We start from the raw sequence: 7,681 nt of genomic DNA, 5'->3' as shown, positions 1-7,681 counted from the left end.
TCTAAAACATTGATTGGACTGCATTACAATTTGGTGTGCAGGGGACGGGAGTGTTCCACAAGGTGGTGGACACCTGTGTGTTCGGTTATAGAGCCAATATAACATTGCATGAATTGGCATGCCAGCAGAGGATGTGTGGAATTGTGGATGGGTATGACGCCCACTGAGGTGTGGTGGGTGATGCCATTGACAACACAATGGAAATGACCCTGTGTTAATTATTTGCAGATTAATCTCATGTATTGCTCTGTTTTTGCGGCTGTAAACTTTTTTTTTTCCACTGCAGGTTGGACTCGGGTATTTCCTGGGCCTGTGGTAATACCTCTCAGCTGTGGAGGCCATGAAGAGGTGTCAGGCGTCAGCCGGAAGAAGCACTGAACACAGTTCTTTCGCTGTACGAATCTCCAGCAGCTTTGGAAGTCTCGTTCTGTGACACGAGAGCAACGCACAGTCAATCTGGTTCTTTGTCGATGCGATTGTGCCTTGGATCATGTTAGCTACAGCTTTTAATTGGTGTGATATGCAACAAGTGGAGTGTCCCCCTCCTTTTCCCCATCATCCGGCGGAGGAGCGAGCTGGGAGGGGCTGCCAGACAGACTGACAAAGGACAAAACGGTCAGTTGTGGCTGGACCAGAGAGACTAGCTGAAAAGCATGCCCCAAGTACAGTGAGGGGATTGTGAAGGAGCCAGCAGGCATTCCAGAGGAAACAGGAAGCAGGCTGGACAACATGAGAATGGCCAGAGATGGCAAAGGGCACATACAAGGGAAGGGCATGCTGGCATCTGCAGACTGCGACCGCGCCTACCACCACCCCCACAACTTGCATCTGGACAAGACCAGGAGGGGGTTTATACGCTAATCTAAAGCAAGAGATTGACCTGACCGAGGGCACTTTCTAATCACAGAGCTGTGAGAAACACAGCAAGTGCAATCTTCTTCACATAAATGCAGCTGTTCTCGGGAAACGGGACCTTCACTTGGCTTGACCTTTGCACCTAAGAAGGTAGGTGGCATCCCCGAGCAAAGAGAAATACTTAGTTAACATTGTCTATGCTCCTTGAGACACGTGTTTTGTTAAAAATGACAGTTCATAAGCTGGGCTGAGCATTTATGGCATACGAGCAGTTAATTCGTTACCTAAGCATTAAGTATGCGGCTTGCAATTGCTTTCCCTGTTTCTTTATTATTTTACATTGTCCCCCCTCTATGCATGCATGAGCAGGGTTTAGTAATGGCTTGAATGATGGCTGTCTTAAGCAATGCGAATCCTAGCTCAGCATTCACGAAACGCCTTTCATTCTGAGGCAGTCGTTCGTCCACTGTCTTAGGTTGCCTAGTAGAAACCTTCTAATCTGACCACATTCTTCACCGAAAACGAACACACGCTGTTCTTATGCAAAGGAAGAGCCGCTTTGGCAATGAAAACACATATACATAATTAGGCAAATACTTAAATGAAGGGGTCTATTTTTTTGAGCTTTCACGGCTGCCCTTTTGCAGCCCTGTATTCAGAGATGCTTTTATCAGAGGGCAAAAGGGGCACTTGCCCAGGGCCCCCACCTTGGAGGGGGCCCCGCAAAGCTGCCTGATCTGAAAAAGTAAGATTCAATTGTTCACCAGTCCTAAATAGCACACATCAGGATATTGTATGGGGTGCTGCTGAAGGTCTAAACCCATTGCCTTTCTGTTTTGACAAGTACATTCTGCCTCAATCAATTCATCATGTATTGCTTTCTGTGTTCACTGTGGTATACATAGATTGTGTGTTCCTTATGGCACAACTCTGTAGCATTCTTTCCTTCCGGTGGGAATTATGTTGATCATGTGCAATAGGAAACCGTGAAATGCATATTGATACATTGAGCACCACTCAGAAGTTAGCTCAGTGTGTGAAGCACCCATTGCAGAGATATGTGTTCATATGCAAAATTAGAATATCACATTCCAATTTAGAACAGAGTCACATCTATCCATAAAGAAGATGAGATTGCTTCTTTCAGGACCCAGGGAAAAGTGTCCTCCGGAATCGTGGTATTGTGGTTCTACACAGAGAGCCTGCTTGTGGATGTGGATGAACGCGTTTGTGCGGGAAAGACGGTCAGGCAGTGAAACGCTTCCGTGGCGGAGATTGAACTTCAATCGTGATACTGAGCAGAGAGGATCAAGCCTCCATCTTCACCGTCGTAGAACAAATACATCCACAAGCAGACTCTCTGTGTAGAACCACAATACCACTATTCCGCAGGACACTTTTCCCTGGGTCCTGAAAAAAGCAAGCTCGTCTTCTTTAGAGATAGATGTGACTCTGTTCTAAACTACTCTCTTCACCATCTATGAAGAACCTGCACAGTTCCATAGTGCAATCAAGTTCCGAAGTGACAAAACCGCCTCTGAGCACATGTCTGCTAACCCAGTCAACTAATGTGAATGACCTTTGAGGAGATTGACATTTCAAATATCATATCTCTAATAGAAACCACGTATGAACACCAACCTGGGAAATAGATTAATTACCGACTATATTGAAGAAATTTTGTCCTGAAGATGGCCCATAAATTTAGAGGGAAAAAAGACACTAGGGAAAGTGTCTAATGTTTAATAAGGGCGAAACATGTCGACGATCTGAGACACCCACAAGAATAAGTTTGGGTTCTCTCGAAACAAAGTGGTTACTAATTATATGTGCTGTTTTATTTGCCCCGATTCTAATGTGTGAATTTTGTATTTTGTATGTCTTTGCGTACATTGTTTAAGAAAAGTTTTTTACTTGTGTCAATCATGACAAAAAATGGAATTCAAATGTTTGTTATGATACACTTTATTTTATCTACTTTTTGATAATTAATAAATCAGTCTTTTTAATATAAGTTTTGTCGGGTTCTACTATACGTTTGGATTGCAGAATGAATTATTAAAACTACATATGTTTAGTTTGTAAGCATCACCACTCTAATTGCTTGGCGGCGTAAAGAGGGGCAATCAGTCTCACATTTGCACATATACTTTTTTGATTTAAGTTCCCTTTTCAGTACTGATCCCCCGTTATCAAAAAAGTGGCAACTAACCTGATTGAGGTAAGATTATCCATGGAGTATCCTGTGCCCTGCTGCGATTTTCCAGGATGACGCTACCATTGGGGGAGGCATGATTATCTATTTTGGCTGATCCCACCACCACAGATCTATTTATTTGTTTCTCAATGTCCTTAAAGTGCTTTGGGTCCTTGGCCAGTCATTGCCAACGGTAGTAACCAAAATAGGATATATGGTTATGCAGACACAGAACTGCTGGGAGCTTCTTGGTAAGAAAAGTACATGTAGCTTCATTATACATCAGGTGCTTAATTTATGGGGGTGTCTGCCAGAGCTCAGCCCCAGCACTTATTTTTGAGCATTGGCACTTATTGTCTTAGACTCAATTTGATTATGAAGTGGCGTTTAGGCAAATTTACTGTTTCAACTCTGTCGTCATAGTCAAACATTCAGCAACTACAGCCTGCAATGGCTAGGGTCTCTGCATCCTAGGCCAGCTCACTGTTATTCATGCACCTGATGATTTAGGTGGGAAGCACAATGCTAGCTATCCATTTTCAGGGAGAACAATGAGGTGGAAGGTGACAGTCAATCCTCTGTGCTTGTAGACAGGCCAATGACAATGCCAAAAGCACCAACATGGGGCAAAGGACAGGGGGAAAAGTATATTCCCAAGAGCAAAGCATGTTATGAGTATCAACCTATACAGAAGGGTGCAGCTGCAAGGAAGTTCATTAGTTCAGGTATGCTTTTTCCTGAATTTGCTCATCAATTTTCTGTAGGAGGAATACACATTTGCTCGTTTTCTGTGGATAGATGGTCAAGATGGTTCACTTGACACTTATAGATTCAGAGCCGCGTGTTAAATAGGATGTGTTTTAAAACGCACTTAAATATTTCCCTTATTGAAGACACAACTAGTATGCTGAGTTATTTTTTGTTGGGTTGATTGATATCTGTCAATCAGCCATATGCCTTGGGTAGTGTTCCATCAACCCCAATGAGCCGAGGAGAGTTGCAGCCTTAACCCCACATATCCTGACATTGTGGGAAGCAGCCCAACGGTGATGGCAACAGTTGACTAAGGGCTGCCTGCCCCGATGTGTAACGGGGCATGCTGAAAAATATTTGGGCCCTGGCATTACGTTTTAGCAAATTAAGCATTGTATACATCTTTATAGTACTTTATGGGTTTGAGTTACTCTTACGGTATGTACAGGACAGACCATCCACATGCACTCCAGCACAGGCCCCCAACTGCCACATGGAGAATATTCACAATCAAGCACCCGTCAACATGTTCCTGAGCTGTCAGTCACACACTTGTATCAATATTCTTTCAGTATGCAAAGATGGCCAGAAAGACAGGACAACATTCAGCAGGGGACTAGACAGTGCTTGGCAAATGTCTATATCATGCTTACAGAAATGCCAACACAGTCGGCTTTGCCAATGCTTACTCTTACTGCTTCTAGGATGGCTTTCCAAAGGATCACCACAATACTCAAACTGGTATTGCTAATGCCAAATGTTTTGTTTTTTTGGGTAGTGAAAGTACTTTCTGTCTTTCAATATACATGTCAAATCTTTATGGTTCCTTGTACAAAGAATTGCTTCTTTTATTCTGTTCCTCGGGTAAGTTACAGGTAAGTAGTATATCAAAGGAGACAAAATCAATTATTCACCTGTTTCAGGTAAAGGTAGGCCTAGCTGCCACTCCTGGAACATCCTCACATTCAACCAAACATCACAGAGACCACATTCTGCCTTCCATTCTAGGTTCGACAATACACACCTCCCTGTTCCTGATAGTCAACTAAATACAATTGATTAACATGCATGGCATACAACCAGAACCCCATTCCCACAAACTACATCCAATTCCCGAAAGGATAAGAAAGCAGCTATGCAAACAGAGCACACTCAACACAAGCGCGAGCTGCAAGGATTCCTGCTATTGCATGAATTGCCATGTTAAAAAGCAGAACAAACAATGTGTGCTTGCACTACCATGTGCCTCAACATTCTAGAACACATGCTGCCTGTCCCTAATCACTTACTCATATCAGAAGCACGTCTACCCTTCTAAGACACTGCAACCACTTCACCAAGCGATCCACAAACAATGACACGCATTTACAGCATAGGCACACAATCGAGTGGCATGAAATTGATTACCTCAAAGAAGCATCACGATATCGCTCTTGTCATGGCATTATTCCCGTCACAGAAACACTAATGCAGTTCGCCCAGGCATTGACCATTTAATACATGGAAATGTCAAGCAATTCCCACTACACATACACTGCACAATATATTGAATACTTTCCAGAACAGAAACAATACGCAGTGCACATTTCGGATCTACCACACAATAAATTGAATATTTTTCTCCATGGAATTCAGACTTTGTATACACCGTACAATACAGGCAATTATTGCCTCCACAGAAACGCGATGTGAGTGACACTTGGCATATACCACGTATGAAAGAAATGATGATTCTCACAGAAACATCAGGCAATTCACACTTTCCATACACCACACAGCACATGGACTTATCCCGACTCCCCTGTCCCGATACATCATGTTCTCCACATACATAATGGGATATTTGATCACTCAGACACAACTGATTGCAAGCGATTGCATGACTTCATGCACATGCATCATGGATGTGTAGCCTTTTGCATACAGCTTCATGGAATGTGCGACCACATGAACACAACCAGTAGAATGTACCACTTGCAAAGATGCAAACCAACCGCTGGCGTACTAGCTGCAAAGGATTGCACTCCCTCACAAACAGTTTATGGAATTGCATCACTTGCATCTAGCTTCAGTTTGCAAACACTCGAACACAACTACTAGAATTCATCACTTGCAAAGATGCCAACCGAGCACTGGTGTACCAGCCGCCAAGGATTCACCAATATCACCTATGATGTAACCAATCTATACCTACGCCTGTTAGGGAAATGTTCCCTTTTTGGAACTTGTCCTCATTGATTTCAATGGGCCTCCCAGCATAGGGGTGAATGAGGTCTATTTAGCCTCAATGCCCTGCTGCACTTATTTTGTTTGAGGCACTGAGCAACTGTGGCTCCTAGTGCTGGGAAAGATTCTCCCATGTGTTTAACCTTTGTTTATTTTAATTCAGCCCATCCAAGTGTTTGTTTTTGCCTTTTAGGTCACTTTCATTAGTCTTTTTGATGTGTACAGAACAGGCTGATGGCAGTGAGCCTATGTTTGCTTTCTTTTGGTGCACTAATGTGCACCCGTGATTGTGCCGCAAGAATTACATTTTGAGTTGCATAGTCTCAACATCCATCCTCCTCATGGCTCAAGACTTGTTCTTTGTGCAATCTTGCATTTGACCATCTTCCCGCCCCTGCCAGGTCAGAAGATAACCATACTACTGCCCTTTCAGGTCCGAAATTAACATACTTGTTCATGCACTTTCCTTCCTCGGGGTGTCCAAGGACTCCCTATCAATGCTCTATATGTATGGAATGGCTGGACCTGCATCTTGGGGCTCTTTGGTCAGTCCCAATATACATTACAGGCAGAGGGTCTCTCTTGCTGGGAAGATGTGGGTTGGCTGGATGTCTGTGATTGGACAGCATCTATTACAATGGTGCAGATCCTACCATTCAATGGCTGTGGTTGCTCCCAGCCTCAATTTGGGATATAAAGAGAGGGTCTTGATTATGGCTGCCCCCACTGGAACCAGGAGTACAAAACAGATGAAAAAACATGCATGAACACAAGAGGACTGCATCTGCAAACCATAATTTCCAAAGCCATCAACCAGGGAATTTCTGGACCATCTTCTTGTGATAAGGGGAGATCCCCCACACCCATTGGTGCCTCCTCCCTTAGACTGGTGGGATTAAGCAATATAAAGTCCTGAAGAGACATCCTGCTCTCGCTGGACCTTGGGAGACTCACTAGAACTTCCCAGGGCCTGGAAAATCCTCATAAGGGATGCCTCTGCTGCTTGGCCATGGTCTTGCCTAGATGCCTCACACTCTGCAGATCCATTTGTCATGACAGTCAAAACTGGTTGCCTCCAACTGTTGCTCTCCACCATGAAGAGGGACCTGCCTGAGGCCTGTGCTTTATCATCCTGTGACCTGGACCCTGCCATCCTGGGATGCTGTAAATGCTTTGGGGGGACAAGGCCTCCTCGTCCTTGTCCACTACTTCCCTGTTAGTGTTTTTCTGTGTGTTGTCCTGCCACAGGAGTCCAGTCTGGACCTCTAGCAATGCAGTTCTTCATTTTTGTTATTGGTGAGCAAGACCCTATAGCACACATGGGTAGAGGTACCTCTTGGTACCCCTAGTGTGCGTTTCTGGACAACTGTGTGTTGTGAGTATGCATTGGTGGCAGCTACATGCTGACTTTTCAGTGGTTCTGGTCTCCCCCATTTTGGATGCCGGGCCCTGTTATAGGAATCAATGGATTCCTGAACAAAGGCAATTTGGCCACTGAAAGCATCATGGATTCCTGTCTTTCCCTTCCTGTTTCTCAAAGTCCTGAGGAGCCCTGGATCTTTCTCCATTCCCCTGATTAGAAGTTGGGTGGAAGGACCATATATGGCTCTGGGCCTGCCCATGCTATATTGGTAGGAGCCTTCCCAGGGA

The 7,681-nt window shown here is 44.3% G+C and overlaps 1 protein-coding gene across 2 annotated transcripts in view; it reads left to right on the top strand.

The window, feature by feature from the left end:
- The first annotated feature begins 528 nt into the window (after positions 1-528).
- Positions 529-7,681, top strand: part of LOC138569349 (somatostatin receptor type 5-like) — a 154,080-nt gene continuing 146,927 nt past the window's right edge. For both annotated transcript variants that reach the window (XM_069647253.1, XM_069647252.1), the window contains exon 1: positions 529-1,005. The gene's annotated coding sequence lies outside the window, so the exon portion shown is untranslated. The remainder of the gene's footprint in view (positions 1,006-7,681) is intronic.

This window comes from Ambystoma mexicanum, chromosome 2q, assembly GCF_040938575.1.
Source record: "Ambystoma mexicanum isolate Mex_15411 chromosome 2q, UKY_AmexF1_1, whole genome shotgun sequence".
Classification (NCBI taxonomy): Eukaryota; Metazoa; Chordata; class Amphibia; order Caudata; family Ambystomatidae; genus Ambystoma; species Ambystoma mexicanum.
This window is presented reverse-complemented; position numbering and strand designations above follow the sequence as displayed.